Source organism: Plecotus auritus (genome assembly GCF_963455305.1).
Source record: "Plecotus auritus genome assembly, chromosome: 6".
Classification (NCBI taxonomy): Eukaryota; Metazoa; Chordata; class Mammalia; order Chiroptera; family Vespertilionidae; genus Plecotus; species Plecotus auritus.
Window position 1 is genome coordinate 141,259,780 of NC_137773.1, and position 17,723 is coordinate 141,277,502.

General features: G+C 44.5%; 1 protein-coding gene across 9 annotated transcripts in view; it reads right to left on the bottom strand.

Moving 5' to 3' along the window:
- ATP2B2 (ATPase plasma membrane Ca2+ transporting 2) overlaps positions 1 to 17,723 on the bottom strand; it is a 380,690-nt gene that overhangs the window by 346,844 nt on the left and 16,123 nt on the right. Inside the window, exon 1 of one of the 9 annotated variants that reach the window (XM_080675180.1) lies at positions 11,207 to 11,224. The exons of the other annotated variants lie outside the window; for them this stretch is intronic. The gene's annotated coding sequence lies outside the window, so the exon portion shown is untranslated. Of the gene's footprint in view, positions 1 to 11,206; positions 11,225 to 17,723 lie in introns of those variants that run through there. 9 annotated transcript variants of the gene reach the window in all.

The following is a 17,723-nucleotide window of genomic DNA, read 5'->3' on the forward strand; positions in this document are numbered from 1 at the left end:
CACCAACCTGTGGTAGGCAGAATTCCAAGTGGCCCTCAAGTTTCCCACCCCTTGGTGTACACACCCTGAAAAATTCTCTCCCCTTGCATGTGGGCAGGACCTGTACATATGATGGCATATCACTCCAGTGATCATGTTAGGTTATATAGCAAAGGTGAAGGGATTTTGCACATGTAAATAAGATTCCTCATCGGCTGACTTTAAGTTAAAGTCATATGGAGATTATCCTGAGTGGGACTGACCTAATCAGGTGATCCTTTAAAAGAGGGTCTAGGCAGGGATGGGGAGCCTTTTTTCTGACAATGGCCATTTGGATATTTATAACATCATTTGAGAGCCATGCAAAATTATGAACTTAAATATTAGCCTGCTATATTTGGTCAAACATTTAATTAACTCACTCCTAATGCCTTGGTAGGGGCAGACCAATGATTTCACGGGCCTTATATGGTCCTCGGGCCAGACGTTCCCCACCCCTGGTCTGGAGCCTCTCTCCTGCTGGCCTTGGAGAACTGATGAGTTCTATAGCTGCAAGAAAATGCGTTCTGCCAAGAGGGCCCTGAACCACAGAGGAGACCCCGCCCCAGCCTGTATTGCAGCTTGGTGAGACCTTGAGCAGAATACCCAAATAAGCCTTGTCTGGACTCCTGCCCTATGGAGACTGTGAGATAATAAATGTGTGTTGTTTTAAGCCATTAAGTTTGTGATGATTTGTTATGCAGCAAGAGAAAACTAATAAATTATGTCACAGGGATGTTTACGAGATAATGCACATGCCATTTCTCTCTTTTGCTCTCAGACACAGATACACACACACACACACACTAAGTCTATGCTCAGCTATTTGATCTCCTTTCCCATCTTCTAAATGTCAGGGACTCTAAGGAGGTCTGTTCAGCAATGCTCTTCCATTGATAGCATCCCAATCTGGAACCCCTGAATAGGATTGAAGGAGCTAGCAGGATACCCTCCCCAGGGGAGGCCACCATCATCATTTTACCCCTAATCACAGCTAACCAAGGCCTTGCATGGTAGATGCTTGGTAACCAACAATTCACTTTAAATAAAAGGAGCAGATATCCTTTTTGGCTTCCAGATCCTGTCCAATTTGGAGAATAATCAAGAGGGCCAAGGCTGAAGTTGAAGGGACTCTTGTCATTGTGAAATATCAGAACAAATAAATGGTCAGATCTCCATACAGTGGAATATTGCACAGCAGTAAAAAATGAACTAGTGCCTCATATATCGATCTGAATATATCCTCAAATGATAGTAAGTTGCAGAAAGTTACTGTATTTTTCCGTGTATAAGACGCCTCCCACTTTTCCAACCCCAAATTAAGAAATCAATATTTTAAACATTTTGCTGGTTTTTCTCTTAAGGCCTTCTTCTTTTTTGGCATCTTAAGGAGTTGTTCTTCCTGTTTTCTCCACTGTGTGATCATACACTCAGTGCAAGGAGGTCCAAATTGTCTCTCTGCAGCTCTATTTCCATGCTCTTTTGCATAGCTGATTACATTCAGTTTGAATTTTGCAGAGTAAGACAATCGCTTACCGGTATTTATCTTTTTATTTTTTGACAACTCTATGGGCTCAGAACACTCTGGTCCTTGTTGCATCTGCGCACTCTCCACCTCCACCTCCAATTATGGCATCAGCTGACATCAGTAACAATAAGGTTCGTGATTGGAGGAAGCCTATTTGATAAGGTATGGGTAGCTAAGTACCCGCACAGCTCCTCCTCAGCTGACTCCCATGTATAAGATGCCCCTTGATTTTCAGTCTAATGATTTTAGAAAAAAATAGCATCTTATACATGGAAAAATATGGTATGTACAGTATTGTGGCAGGATAGTAAGACGCTAGGAAAATTTCTGGGCAAGTGGAATGGGGAAACAGATAAGAAAATTGAACAAGGCCAAGCAATTTGAACAACTTACAGCCAGCTAGTGAATCGCAAGACCTTGTCTACCTTAACCAAGGACACTTGATAGCAAATGGTTTATACCTCTCCTCCCTAACCAGAAAATACACAGCTTAAATCACCCAGGTTGGGGAAAATAAAGCAGAGAGCCAATTAATGCCATTTGTGCCAGCTAAACCCAAGGACAGATGAAATCGGGAACAAATAGCAAAAACCCTATTAAAGCCAGACAGACCCAAGATAAAAGTAAAACAGACCAAAGAATAATTCCAAACTATCCTATATGCTCATTCTGATGCATCAGCATATTAAAAACACACCTGGAAAGCTGATAAGTATTCTATTAAAACCCTTCCCTAAAATTCTCGCTCACAGGAAAAAAACCACAAACCCACAAAGACTCAATGCAGGATCTATCTAGAGCACACCCATGCCACTTCTGTACTTCCTCCTAAACTCTAAGGGTCTCCATGAGACTTGAAACCAGAGGAGCAGTGGCAGTGGCAGCTCACCCCAGGCTTATCCCCCGATCCTGTTTCTAAGGCCCCCTTTTCCTCTGACTTTCCTGTAAGCAGCTCCAACGTGACTCACTTTCCTATAACACTTTTATGGAGCCAAAGCAGAGCACCGCGGCTCTCCCTTGTTGCTTCTTCTACTCAAGGTCCTTCCTTTGTTTCACGGTCCCCAGCTTTAATAAAACATACTCTCAAAATCACCTGGACACGTGTTGTGAAATCTTTCCTACAGGAAATCACAAACCCACATGCTACAGTAGACCCTCTCTTGGCCAGTCCCTGTCTGGTAACAGTACGATCCACTTACATAAAGTATGCATATGTACTGGAAATATCAAAAGATGCCTGGTGGATGATAAACCTCAAAATCGGGATTGTGGCATTTCCAGGGTGGTAAGGTGTGTGTGGAATAAGTGAGCAGAAAGGTTCAATTATATGAAAAATATTTTATTTCTTGCTGGTGGTGACTTAATGGTGCACGAACGTTAGTAGCATGTCAGCTCTATGAGGGATCTTTGGTTTGTTCACTGATGGAGTCCCAGCACCTAGAAAAGTGCCTGACACATACTAGGTATGCAATAAAAATTAGTTGAATAAATAAATAATGTTGGTTACATTATTCTCTGCTAGATCCTGAAATCTTCAAAAGAAAACCTTGAAAACCCCCTGGCACTAGAGATTCCCATTGCCAGCCACCAACTTGCTCTGTGGCCCTGGGAGAGATCACTGCCCCTCTTGGTGCCTCCATTTTGGCATCTGTAAAATGGAGCACTGCATGGACTGGCCTCCATTTCTTCCTGCTGCAGGAGTCTGTGGTCTCTGATGAGTCTGGAGGCCCAGGTGAGTAGGGTCAGACTCTGTTTCCCCTTGGTTATGTTAAATGAGCCTAAAAATAGTACCTGCCTCTCTGAGTGTGGCTGGTAAGATTACTTGAGTTTATATGTCTGAATATGGTAGGTACCTCATAACTCTTGCCATACAGCAGGTGCTTTATGTTACCAGTTGTTATTGCGACTGGTTTTCATATTTTTATCCTGAGAACCAAGCAGAATACCTGCATCCAGTAGGTGTCCCATGAATATCTGTGTGAACAGAGAGTGAGGGAGGGATGGGGCTGTCATGGACCAGCACAGCTACCTTGTCCCTATGAAATTTCCCCTTTTATGGAACCTAAAGTTACCCTCATTCTTTTAAGGGCCTGGGGTCAGACTTTGCTCTGTTGTGTGGCCATAAGCCCCAACTCTGGCCTTTGCAGCAGTGTGACCATAAACAGATTGCTCAACGCTTGATGCTTTAGTGTTCACATCCAAAAAGGAGAACTGTGATCCATCCTCAACCTGCCAATCAGATGTTATGACCAGTGTGACAGCCCTTTTTAAGTCATATTCTGTGTCCCTCCAAATACAAGAACTACTGTGAGTATGCTAATTCTTTCTCTTGGAAGGTGCAAGTTTCCTGGAGAGCAGATGGTGGTCTCAGAACTCATCGGAGGCTGACCCACTACAGGTGGGATATCCCAGGTGGCAGATTCCTACAGGTTTCCCAGCCCTTCCTGAGTGACTGCATTCCCAGGCTGGGTCCCATGCTGGGGTCCCAGAGGCCTAGCCCCAGGTTATTTATTCCTGCAGCCAACATGATCACAATCTCTCCACTCTATGCAAGGCACCTCCCATTTCCAAGGTGCTGTCACATTCTATGCACCCCACTAATCCACCCAACAAGCTGGGAGGCAGGTGCATGTCTCCCTATTTCACAGTGAGAGGATTCACGTGCAGAAGGGTGAAGTATTCAATTCTCTCTCTCCCTTCCTTTTTTCTTCTCTCCCTCTCTCCCTGCCCCCTTTCTTTCTTCTCTCCCTCCTTCTCCTGTTCACACAAACATTCATGGGGCACCTACTGGCTATAGGTACTGTGCTTGATCCTCAGTACCTACAAATATGAAAAACAGCCTCAATAACAACTGCTAACAATTATAAAGCACCTGTTACATAGCAAGAATTATTAAGTACTTACCATATTCAGACATATAAACTCAAGTAATATTTACAACTATACTTGGAGAGTCTGAGAGGCAGATACTATTTTTAGGCTCATTTAACAGAGGGGAAAACTGATACTGACCAAGATTAAGGAATTTACCCAAAGTCATACTACTAGTAAATGAAGGAATGATGATTCAAACACACAGTCTAGCTCCAAAACCTGCAAAGGTAACTATTCTGCTAATCTAGTCCTTGCCTTGAGAGTTTGCAGTTTGGTATGGAAAATTTATGATCTCCAGGCACACAGTAGGTGCTTAAAAAGTACTTGCTAGATAAAAGGATGATTGGCAGCCTAGGGGGATCACAAATGCTTGAGGCAGTTAGGGAAGGCTTCCCTGAGGAGGAAGCATTGGACCTGGGCATCAAGGAATGAGTAGGAGTTCACTAGGACTCCACATCCAGATTCCCTTCTTTCAACAAATCACACTAATTCCCCTAATAATCAGAGACTGCTGGAAAGGAATCTTAGGATTATCTGGGCTTCCATCCATGCCTTACTAAGGTCTGCCATTAAGGACTTCCCATCTGCCTCTATCACCTGGTCTGAAATCTTTTTGCTTTGCATCTGACAGCATGTTTGGAGCACTAAGTCCCATTTAAATGCATGTGTTACCTTGGAAGGTAGGGAGGACCCTAAGATTAAAACCTAAGACGGGAAGCATGAATCAGAGAGGTACAGAATCTGATTACTGGCCAAGAACATGACCTTGGAGCAAAGAGACTTGGATTCAAATCCAAACTCCCCATTAATTGGCTATGTGACCTTGTAAGCTACTTAACTCCTTTATATCTAAATTTCTTCACCTGTAAAAAGAAGATAACAATAGCACCTACCCTATAGCGGTGATTAAATAAGGCAGTAGAAGTATTTACAAAGCACTAAGGGGAATGCTTAGTAAGCATAGCCTATATTTTAAATAAAAGCACTAAGGGGAATGCTTAGTAAGCATAGCCTATATTTTAAATAAAATAAAATTAATTAATTTAATATTCTAAACCTGGAAGCTTTCTAGGAAAGAGAAGTTGCATGAAGGTCCATAAAAAGGACACCCCAGGCAAGGGGTCCCTGTGGACTCTGAGTATGAGGACTTCCCCTAGGGCAGTGGTCGGCAAATTGCGGCTCTCGAGCCTCTTGACTCTCTGTTGACTAATGAGTTTGCCGACCACTGCCCTAGGGCAGAGGCAGGTGAATAAATCCAAGAGAAACACAAGAAATTCTAGAATCCTCCATACGAAGCCTGGGGCCTGGTTAAAGAAGGACTGAGGATAGGAGGCCACAAGGGTCAGTTCATGATTCCACTGGCTTCTGATAAGGCAACCACAGCATACCTGGCAGGAAGCAGTTTTGCAACTGGAATGAGGATTGGAATGTGAGACCGGCCTATTCTTTGTGTGCACAGAGTCCTTAGACTGTAGACCCGTAAGCGTTGTGCACACGTTAGCTCTTTCTATGGAATCTGGCACGCTAAAAGATGGGAGCACAAAATGAATGTGGTTACTAATAATGATCATACATATGCCCATTGAGTCTTTGCTGTATGCACTTCACCTCCACAATCTCATTGACCTTCACAAGGCCCCTGCCAGATAGGTACTGTTATTAGATCCATTTTACACAGGAGAAAACTGAGGCTCAGAGAGGTCAAACCATTAAGGGGTAGTCCTAGAGTTCGAACCCAGGTTCAGGTGGCTGCAGGGTCTGTGCTCTTAACCATGCTTTCTAATGCCTATGATGAGCCAGAGAAAGAGACGCAGGGGACATGTGAGGGAAGATATTGCTACTAAATTACCATAGTGGAAAACTTCCTCGTGGGCTGGGAAGAGGGGAGTGGGTGTGAATGTTCGCTAAAGACAAGTTTTGCTGACTTCATGGCTCTGCTCATTTCTTCCTATAGAATGGGGGTGGGAGGGGGGAGAGTAATGATTGGCTAATAGGAACTCCAACCTTAAGATTCTCTGCCCATCAAAGAAGTCTCTGGGAGAAGCATGACTTGTTCTTTTTGGCTGCCACCACTGAGAACATCTCTGCCAACACCCCTTTCAAGGTCGGTGGTGAATCATCCAAGAAAATGTTTCCTTACTTTATTTCTCATTTTGACCTAAAGCCTTATCACCCAATTTATAATCCTACTGACATTTTACCCGTTCCAGAATCTTCATCTGCCCTTGAGTGAGCACCTTCTGTCTGCAGAGCCCCAGTCTTCATTAGAGAATGATCTCTTTCCCATCCTATAGGGCTTGGGTGAAGCTGTCAATCACTGTGCCTCCCCTGGCCAACCCTGGCAGCCCATCCCTCTGCCCACAGTGATTGGTTTAAAGGGGAAGGTACATGACCTAAGCTGGGCCATCTCAGTTCATCTATGAGATTTGCTTTGTGGACAGGGAAGGGAAAATATTATCCTTTGTCTAAGTTTGTGAGCTAGCTGTAAGAACCAGGTCAGGACAGAACTACTGGTGGCCATCTGGTTTACCATGAAGGAAGAACCCCTGAGAATAATGCCAACACTGGAGGCAGAGCTGAGAGGAGAGGAAAACCAAGCCTTTGTAATATGATTTGAGCCTCTGGATTCAGCTGTGCCTGATGCCCTTACCCCTGTACTTTGCAGTTGTGTGAGCCAATACATTCTTTTTTTTTCCTTATATTAATTTGTGTTGTGATTTGGCCACTGGCAACTGAAAGACTCTATTAAATACCACCCTCAAAGGATTCATCAATTAATTGCCTCATTCATCAATGATCTATTTAGTACTCACTCTAGCCTGGCACTGATATGCTATCTGTCTAAGTGGAAATTAGAGAAGATTTATTATCTTAGGATATTTGTGGCAATGGAACCTAGGCTCTGAAGGCAATTTCTAAAGAGAAGTGTTCAACATGTCTGGGTCCCGCTCCAGCTCTTAGAAGCAGCTTTGTAGCAATGATGACCACAGCAGTAACCACAGCAGGGATCACACTAACAACAAACGCTAATTGACTGTTTGGCAACAAGTTCCTATAGCAACTAGATGGCTATTTTACTTGGGACAATGACAAAATCAAGACAACTGTTGAGTTTCTGTTGTTGTGAGTTCATCATGGAAGACAGTTGGTCAGGATGGGGGTTCAGGTCAGAGGAGATGGGGAAGGGAAGCTAGGCCTGAAAGATTGTGAAGGTTTACACTTTCACGAGAATTTACCAGAAGCTAACTTGAGCTATGGACTCACTCAAGACCATGTGACACACTCTCTAAATCCAGATCACCCATGACATTTTGTTTATCTGAGGTTCCTCTCTCAGAGCTCACTTCCTCTTCTGTAAAATGGGTGTATTAATTCTCAGCTATCTAATCCTCAGGGTTACTGCAAGGATCAAATGAGGCACTCTGTAAATGGCAGGACTCAAAACTTGTTTCCCAGTGAAAGAGGGTACCTAATGAAGAATAAAATCCACACTCTGGAGTCAGACCAGTAAGTGTGCTTGCTGGGACCAGATGGGTTGGGAAGAGGCACAGAACAAAACTGACTATCTTCAAGCAGGCAGCTGAGAAAGCAAAGCAAAGCTGTGGGTTTTGTAGAAGTGACTCTTGGAAAGCAAGCCACATGTTCAGTGGAGACTCTAGCTGAGGTGTCTCCACTTCACTGTGAGATTACCAGACCTCAGCTAACAGTCTCCTCTTCTGCTGGGAGTATGTGTGTGACTGCACTCACCTCTGTGCAGGGCCACATGCACCTGGCTCAGAAGGCAAGTAGGGTTTACATCCAGCGCACTGTCTGTTTGCCAACCGAGGTGCCTTAGGGCTGCTTCTGTCCCTAAGGGGGCACCTTTTCCTAATGTGCACAAAGGTGCCTATGCTCTAGTGGTGTGTGTGTACATGCACAAATACACACATGAATGCATACATGTGTGACCTTTGTGATGGACAAATCTTGGGCAACCAGAATTCTAGTTCCACTCTTCACTGATTTGTCTTTTAAGCCCCAACTCAAATGCTTCCCATTTATAAAATGAAGTCTCTTTTTATATGACACTAGAGGCCCAGTGCATGAAAATTCATGCACTGGATGGGGGTCCCTCAGCCCGGCCTGCCCCCTCTCACAGTCCGGGAGCCCTCAGGGAAGGGAGGCAACCCGGCAATCCCCCATCACACCTCTGTTGCTGCCACTGCTGGCAGTGCAACCCTTGGTCGAACCTGGTTACCTGAGCCTTGGGCAGCCCCGGGCAGCTGGGCAGCCACCATCCAAGGCTTGCCTATGCCTCAGGCCTGCCCTGGGCAGCTGGGCAGCCAACATCTGAGGCTTGCTTGCACCTCGGGCCAGCCCTAGGTGGCTGGGCAGCCGATATCTGAGGCTTGCAGGCACCTTGGGCCGGCCCTGGGTAGCTGGGAGGCTGAGGGGACTGGGGGACTCCAGAGGCAGCAGGCGCGTACCTGCCACCCCAACGGGGCTGAGGGTACTGGGTGCTGCCATCTTGTGGCTGTGGGTGCCGCCATCTTTGAGGGTGTGGCAGTCAATTAGCATATTCCTTCCTTATTGGATGTGGGCACTGCCATCTTTTGTGAGGTGTGATGGTCAATTAGCATATTCCTTCTTTATTAGACAGGATGTGGACTTTTTAGCTAAAGACACCAAAGGACAGCCTTCAATCAGATGGATCCATCTGGAGCATGGGTGACTTTGTTTTAATGAGCCACTCATTCTCCTCTCAAGGCTAACTTGTAAAATGCTTATTCCATCTTTTCCACCTTCCTGTGTCCTTTGTCTTCTTCCCCTTCCTTTTTGCTTTCTTATGGTTGCCCCATTTGGGCCATGCAGAATGAGAACTTTAATTTGTTTAAGCAGAGAGTGGTTAAATGCCTCTGAAAAAAGGCAGCCCAGCATGATTTATTTTCCAAAGAAAGGCACCAAGAGATCAGTCAACTCTACATGGTTTCCTCAAATGGATGTTAGGCTTGTGGAGAGCAGGGACTATGTCTTGGGACTCCCACGAGTATGTGACAAGTGTCTCCATAGAATAGATGTACTTTTGTTTCCTTAAAGTGAGTAGTTATTAAGCACTCACTATGTTCCAGGTACCTTTCTAGGTGCTTATTGCATTCTTAGTAAATCTTCACAGCAACCCTATTTTGCAGATAAGTAAACTGAGAACATTTTCTAAATAGTAGTTTCTATGCTCTAAAAAGATAAAACTCAGAACAAAAGCAGTTGGACTCCATTCATGGAAGCTTCTAATTCTGGAACATTGGGGTGGGGGTGAGGTGCAGTACTGAAACCACCTAACATGCTCATTATACAGATGGGGATATTGAGGTCCAAAGAGGAGTCTGGGATGTTAGAGAGGCACAAGTGAGGACTAGAACCTTCTGAAAGCATATTTGGTGCTGAGAACATAGGGCTGTGGCTGACACATTATGCGTGACCCAAAGGGGTGGTATAGAGAAATTGCTTCCACATGGAAGACCTTCTAATACACATATGCCTTAGGAAATAAAAAGCATGGGTTTTGGACTTAGTTCTGCCTTTTACTGGCGACCTCCTCTGGTTGACAATTAATCCCTCTGCATCCCAGTCTCCTCATATATAAATGGGGACAATACAAATAAGTTGCACAAAGTATTGCTGTGAGGATTAAGCGAGATAATCCATGTTAAATGCTTGGCATGATGTGTGGTATATACCAAGTGCTCAGGTACTGTCTACTTGTATCATCTTGCTAAAGAGCGATCTTAATGCTTCTGTTGAATATACAAATCGAATATAAGATGCATTCCAATGGCATTTCAGGCCAACACTGTTTTCTACAGTTCAGAAACTTCTGGGAACAGCTCTCGAGGAAATTTGCTCTAATCAGGCATTTTAGTCTCAGTGGAACAACAAATAACAAGGTGATAAAACAGTGGAAATCAAAAGAGTCATTGGGACTCAAGACATCTGCCAGTTATTAGTTGTGTGGCCTTAGAAATAATAATAATGGACAATAGCCAAAATTTATTGAACACTTCCTATGTGCCAACTACTGGTTCTGATTTTTATATATACACATATATATATATTCGTTATCATTATTCGTATCATATACTCAATAAATTCTCCCACAACTCCTGTGAGGAAAGTATTAGGTGTTTTTGCTATTTACTTTTCCCAGCCTCAGTTTCTCTAACACTGAGAGAGGCCAGTTCACAATGGTCCACCTTGTGGGGTTATCAGGAACACCCAGAAGATGAGATATGTGAAGTTGCTCTCAGACCCAAAACAATGAGGGCTGATCCCTGCTGCCAGATGTCAGCCATTCTCTGAGGACCTCCAGCCACAGAGAGGGCCCCAGTGGCCCACAGTGGGAAGGACATCCCAATTCTAAGGTGTAGCACCTGTCGCTATGGAACCTGTCATCAACAGCACGTTGACTCTTGAGAGCACAAACCTAAAATAACAGATATGTCTTACTTATCAACACTCTTCTATACATCTTTTGCCTCACCTACCTACTGTCCAAGATCAGAAGGAAAAACCTTTTATTCAGAAATGAGTCAGAGTCCATTTTAGTTATAGATTGTCCCTGTTGGTTTGTGCCAAATGACCTGAGTCCTCTAAGACAGCCACCAGAGAAAGAAAATTCATTCTCAGAAGGGGACAAAGTTAAGGCAAACAGATTCCCATTTCGTCATGATTTATCCTTCACCAAACCACTTCTGGCCAGCAGAAGCCAAACCAGTAAAGTCATATTATAAAACCCGCCAAGCACTTACTCACCAGAATGCCAGGCCATTAATTTCCTGTGGCATCAGATGGGAAAGATGGAAACCTTGGCTGATTTGAGGACAGAACTGCAGTGAAGAGAGAAAGGGACATAGCCCTGAGCGGTATTAGTGTAGTACTCAGTTTAAAAAGGCAAAGCAAAGCCCTGGCCCGGTGGCTTGGTTGGTGGGAACATCATCCTGTACACCAAAAGGTTGTGGGTTGGATTCCCGATCAGGGCACATATCTAGGTTGTGGGTTCGATCCCTAGTCAGGGCATGTAGGAGAGATAACCAATGGATGTTTCTCTCTCTCATAGATGTGTTCCTCTCTCTCTCTCTCTCTCTCTCTCTCTCTCTCTCTCTCTCTCTCTCTCTCTCTCTCTCCCTCTCCCTCTCCCTCTCCCTCTCCCTCTCCCTCCCCCCTCTATAAAATAACAATAAATATATCATCAGGTGAGGATTAAAAAGAAAAACAATGGAAAAGCAAAAGGATCATAAAAGATTTCCCCTTTACTGTACTGATGTGGACCAATGTTCATGCTGCAATTACTTGGTGTGAGGTGCTGGGGAGAAGGACAGATCCATGACCAGTGGACATGATCCACTTTGAGCTGTGTGTGAATACCAGATTTGAAGGTTCAAGACCACCTACCCATCTGTCAGCACTATGTAGCCCTTGAGTTATCTGGTACAGATCTCAATATATTCTACGTAGTCCATCACCTTGACCATTCTGAGCCACTTGGAGTAGCCCTGGGCTAGGGAGGGGGACAAGTGAGGGCTTTGGCATGAGACAGACTAGGTTTGAGACTTGTCTTTGCTATTATGAACTCTCTGCACCTCAGTTTTCTCATCCATGCAATGGGAACAATCATATCTATTTCACAAAATTGTTAGGACTATTAACTAAGATAAAACCCCTCCTAGAATAAGATGTCAGTGTTTCCCAGATTTAGGGATGTGCTGGGCCAGTAAAATTAAAAGCAAAACAAAACCAACCAACCAACCAAAATAACACTAGGCAAATCAGTCTAGTGCTGCCAAACAAAAAATAATTGAGTAAATAAATAAATAAAAAGACTGCCTTCTTGTATCAGCATCATAGAGAAAAGGCCATTTTAACAAAGAAAGAGTGGGAAGGTGGTAATCTGAGGACAAAAGGGCCTCCTTTTCTCTTGGCTTTATAGAAATCTCCCCCACTGTCCCTCAATTCCTAGGCCCAGAGAACCCTGCTGTGGACCAGCACTGGCCCTCATGCGGTTGCTGGGAAACCACTTAAGATGATGTACTTTGCACATGGAGGAAGCCTGGTGGCCATTAGTGCCCTTCCTTATTTGTTACACTCTGCCATGCTGTTAAGATGTTTGCTGCACATCCTCCACCCAGCAGTGGGTATTGCGTGGGCAGAGTTAAGTGCTCAAAGGAGAGAAGGAACAACATCCTAGAGATAGCAGAAGGCCTGCCCCAGAGATCAAAATTGAAGAGGGGAGGGGCAACATACACCAATCCACTCCTGCCATCCCCCAAATACAGAGGATTCTGGCCTCACACTGCAGAGCAGACACAAAGACTCTGGGGACAAACTGCAACAATAATGTTAATGACAAAAGAATGCAAGTCTTCATTTTGAAAAGGCAAAGCAGAAAAGGGACTGGGAGGGAGCTAAGTCCAAGCCATGACTTTGGTCACCACCTGTGACTGACACAGAAGAGTATACACCCAATTTCTGGAACAAGGTCCCTTTAAGATCAGGAACCTACCAAGATGGCGGCATAGGTAAACACCTAAACTGCTGTCTCGCACAACAATTTCAAAACTACAACTAAAAGACAAAACGTCTATCACCCAGAACCACAGGAAAGCTGGCTGAGTGGAAGTTCTACAACTAGAAGGAAAGAGAAAAGAGCATTGAGACGTGCACAAGTGCTGAAAAGCTGAGGTACGGAGGCGCGTGAATCGGGCTGGTGGCGGGCGACTGGGTGCGCTGCTTTTTTCAACCTGAAGGGAGACAAGCTCCCGATTACTCGGAACTCCAGTTTCTGGGGAGACACTGGGGACCCAAACTCCTATGGGGAGAAGCTGGACTGTCTGCCATCGGGTCAGAAAGTGAGGGTGGCTTTCTTGCAGAGGTGCGTGCAGCAATCATCGTTTACTGTGCTGGGGGGCGGGACACAGGGACTTGGAAACGCAGAGATGCAGAGATGGCTGACTGGCAGCCATCGCTGTTTGCCACACCCTAGCCTAGTGACTCCCTGAGACCCTGCCCCACACAATCTACAAATCCACCCAAGCTCCACACAGCGGCTTTTGCATATAAATGGTCTGTCCTATCGCAGCTTAACCTAACAAACTGCAGCTCTGGTCAGACAGTTCCAAAACCTCCAAACCCCAAGCAAAGAGGAGAAAACTGTAGTTCTCGCTGTAGCTCCTGCTGGGTGGCCTCAGACAGTAGCTGACCTGCACCCCATTGGAGATCCAGAAGCTAGTGTATCTAGTGTTCAGTGTGAGACGACACCAGATTTCAACTACTCACATCCATAAGTGACACATTCAAGAGGCAGACTCAGTGAGCACCAAAGCCCCACTGAAGCAAGTCCTGCCCCATAAGCATGTCTCCAGCACAGCAGTTCTTCCATTATAGACACAGCGGGTCCTCACAGCCAATTGGCCTGGAGGTCAATTCCTCCCAGTGTACCAACAGCAATCAAGGCTTAACTACACCAAGACTTTGCACTCAGCCCACAAAGGGGTGCACCAAGAGTGTCTACCTCAGGTGATAGGCTGAACCACTGGTCACCTACCACAGAAAACCACTCCATCAACACAGGGAAGCAACAAAATGTGGAGACAAAGAAACATGTCACAAATGAAAGAAATGGAGGAAAGCAAACTACTGGACATAGAGTTCAAAACCACATTTATAAGGTTACTTAAGAATCTTCTAAAAACCGCCGAGAAACTTGACGAGACCTCCGAGGAGCTTAGTGAAACCTTCAAGGACCTTAATGAGAATGCCAAAAAAATGGAAAAGGACCAGTCAGAAATTAAGCATACACTGTCTGAAATAAAGAATATACAGAAATTCAACTGTAGATCAAAGGACCCCAAGAATCAAACCAAAGATCTGAAATATAAGGAAACAAAAAACACCCAACCAGAAAAACAAAAAGAAAAAAGAATCCAAAAATATGAAGATAGTGTAAGGAGCCTCTGGGACAACTTTAAGCATACCAACATCCGAATTATTGGGGTGCCAGAAGAAGAGAGAGAGTAAAATATTGAAAACCTATTAGAATAAATAATGACTGAAAACTTTCCCTACCTGGTGAAAGAAATAGACTTACAAGTCCAGGAAGCGCAGAGAACCCCAAACAAGAGGAATCCAAAGAGGACCACACCAAGACACATCATAATTAAAATGCCAAGGGCAAAAGACAAAGAGAGAATCTTGAAAGCAGCAAGAGAAAAACAGTTAGTTACCTACAAGGGAGTACCCATACGACTGTCAGCTGATTTCTCAACAGAAACCATGCAGGCCAGAAGGGAGTGGCAAGAAATATTCAAAGTGATGAACAGCAAGAACTTACAACCAAGATTATTCTACCCAGCAAAGCTATCATTCAGAATTGAAGATCAGATAAAGAGCTTCACAGACAAGAAAAAGCTAAAAAAGTTCATCACCACCACACCAGGATTATATGAAATGCTGAAGGGTATTTTTTAAGAAGAGGAAGAAGGAGATAAAGGTAGAGATAAAAATTATGAACAACAAAATGACAACAAATACATACCTACCAACAAGTGAATCTAAAAATCAAGTGAATAAAAAATCTGATGAACAGAATGGACTGATGAATATAATAGAATCAGGGACATAGAAAGGGAGTAGACTGACAATTCTCAGGGGGAAGGGAGTGTGAGGGGTGCGGGAAGAGATTGGACAAAAATCTTACACCTATGGATGAAGACAGTGGCAGGGGGTAAGGGCATGGGGTGGGGTGGGGAATCAGGTGGAGGGGAGCTATGGGGGGAAAAAAAAGAGGAACACCTGTAATAATCTGAACAATAAAGATTTATTTTTAAAAAAAGATCAATAGGAGGCTCAACAGGGGAGCTTTCATTACTGTAGAACCTTGGACTGTCACACTCTTAACAGCTGACTCAAAGCACTCACACATGCCAATATAGACTAAGTAATGAATGGATGGGTGGATGGATGGATGGAGATAAAAAGACATCATATATAATAAAAGTCTAATATGCTAAGTGTCTGACTATTTGACCAGTCACTATGATGCTCTCTGACCACCAGGGGGCATTTGCTCCAACCCATTGGTTAGTTTGCTGCTAAGGTTTGGCTGATCAGGACTGGGTGAGACAGGCTAGACACGCCCTGGAGCCCTCCCACCAGTTCTCTCTGGCTCCAATCATGCACTGATGGGGTCCCTAGGCCTGGCCTGCACCCTCTCGCAATCCAGGATCCCTCGGCGGATGTCTGAGAGCCAGTTTCGGCCCAATCCCCACAGGCCAGGCCAAGGGACCTCACCGGTGCATGAATCCGTGCAAAAAAAACAAAAAGTTAAATGTAACTACGGGCCTCTAGTAGATATATATTTCCATATCTCAGTCTCTTCTTACAAAAGGTTCTACTGTTTTCATTTTACAGATAAAGAAACAGGCTTCTGAAATTTAAGTCACTTGCTCTAGTCACTCACTCAAGCTGTTAAATGAATTTAAACTCTCTACCTTTTAATGATTAAATTGTGTGAAGTATAGATGCATTTTCTCATAATGACCCCCAGAGACAGAAAGGTGGCTTTGATAGGACCCAGGGCCCAGCTGCATACAACAGTGAGAAGCAGCAAAATCGACTCCCGGAGAAAAATCATTCACTTAATTATGGGAAAGATCATGGCTTGATAATTCTCACCTGGTTATGAATTAAAAGATGCCCAAATCCATTTTAGAAAAGCCTTTGAATCAAGTTTCTTAAACTCAATCCATAATCACCTATTGTGTAGCTCTGTGCTCACTGGTGAATCCCAAATACCTAGTACAGTACTGACATAGTTGGTGCTCGGCAGGTACCTGTGGAATCTTTACTGAATTGTTTACCCATGTGGAAGGCACTTTCTGAAGGCCTACTCAGAGTCCAGTTCTTCATAACCAGATACTTTCTAGTCAAAGTAGGAATGTTTCTTTTAACATAAGAATGGAAACAGCACGGGCGGGAGAAGGTTCTGGCTGTATTCTAGTTGCTGGCTATGTGATTTCCAGGTTTCCTTAGTTTCTTGGAGCCTCGGGGTCTCGTCTGTAAAGTGGAGACAGAGACATCTCTCCATCACAGGACTGTTCAGAGAGTGACCTTCCTAAATAACCACAACAGACTGTGCCATGAAGGAAAGCATTCCAGGCCATGAGTGCCGTGAGGTGGGTCCCAATTGGCTACCACGTTAAGTTACGTTCCCTTTGCTGTTACCCAGGCCCCCACATGTCCCAGCAGCTTTAGGAGGACAAGACCAGCAGCCCCATCTGGCTAAGAGAGGGCCTGAGTGCTCCAGCGGTGGTACTCTGGACCCACCCCCACCAAGGGCTTCACCCTGAGAGCTCACATTTCTCCTGGTTCCCCACAGCAGTCATCCACCTGGAGCCTGACACGGCCAAGCCCCAGGAAGGCAGTGCTCAGATTTATACATGAAAACGAACTGCTGCTTTTTAGAGAACAACCACATTGAACTCAGATCCATTTCCATGATGCGTGGGCCCAGCACCAAAGACCAGCACCAGAACTCACAAGGAAGTCCCCACAGTCATCATGAAGGTTAGCTTGCTGCTGGGGTTTGGCTGATTGGGACTGCACTTAGGAGATGCTCAGCAAAATTCTGATAATCAATTAATATTATATTTCCATTTCTCTGTCCCAGACATGGCATGGACCCTGAGGCAGAAGGATGGAGACTTTCCTTCTCCATGTCTCATGAACCCATCAATGCCAAAAACCCCAGAATCACACAGCAGCTCACACTCAAACCTTAATACCCCGAGGCCATATTCTTCCTAGGAAGAAAGGAGGTTATGGTTTTCCTTATAGATAAGGGGTAAACATCGAGGAAGGGATTACAGGTGCCAGGAACTTTCCCATACAGTATCTCCCTGAATCCTCTAACAATGCTACCTTCTGGTCCCCACTTTACAGTTGAGAAAACTAAAGCCCAGAGAGGTCGAGGGACAGTTAAAGTGAAAAAGTAAAGATGGGAACTCAGGTCATTCTGACCTTGGTCTATTTTACTGGCTGGCTCTGAGAAAGTTTTGATGACTCATAGTAAGTCAGAAAGAGAGAGAACGAGAATCCATCTTCACAGTAGCTCTATTTTCTTTTTATTAATTCAAAATCTGCATATTTTTACAAGACACACAAACTTGAGGAGCTTGGAGTTGGCAAGCAAACAAAATCAAGCCAATGTGATTTCGATTTCTGCTCGAAGGGCGGACACAGTTAACACACAGATGCAGGCATTAGGATCTGCTTT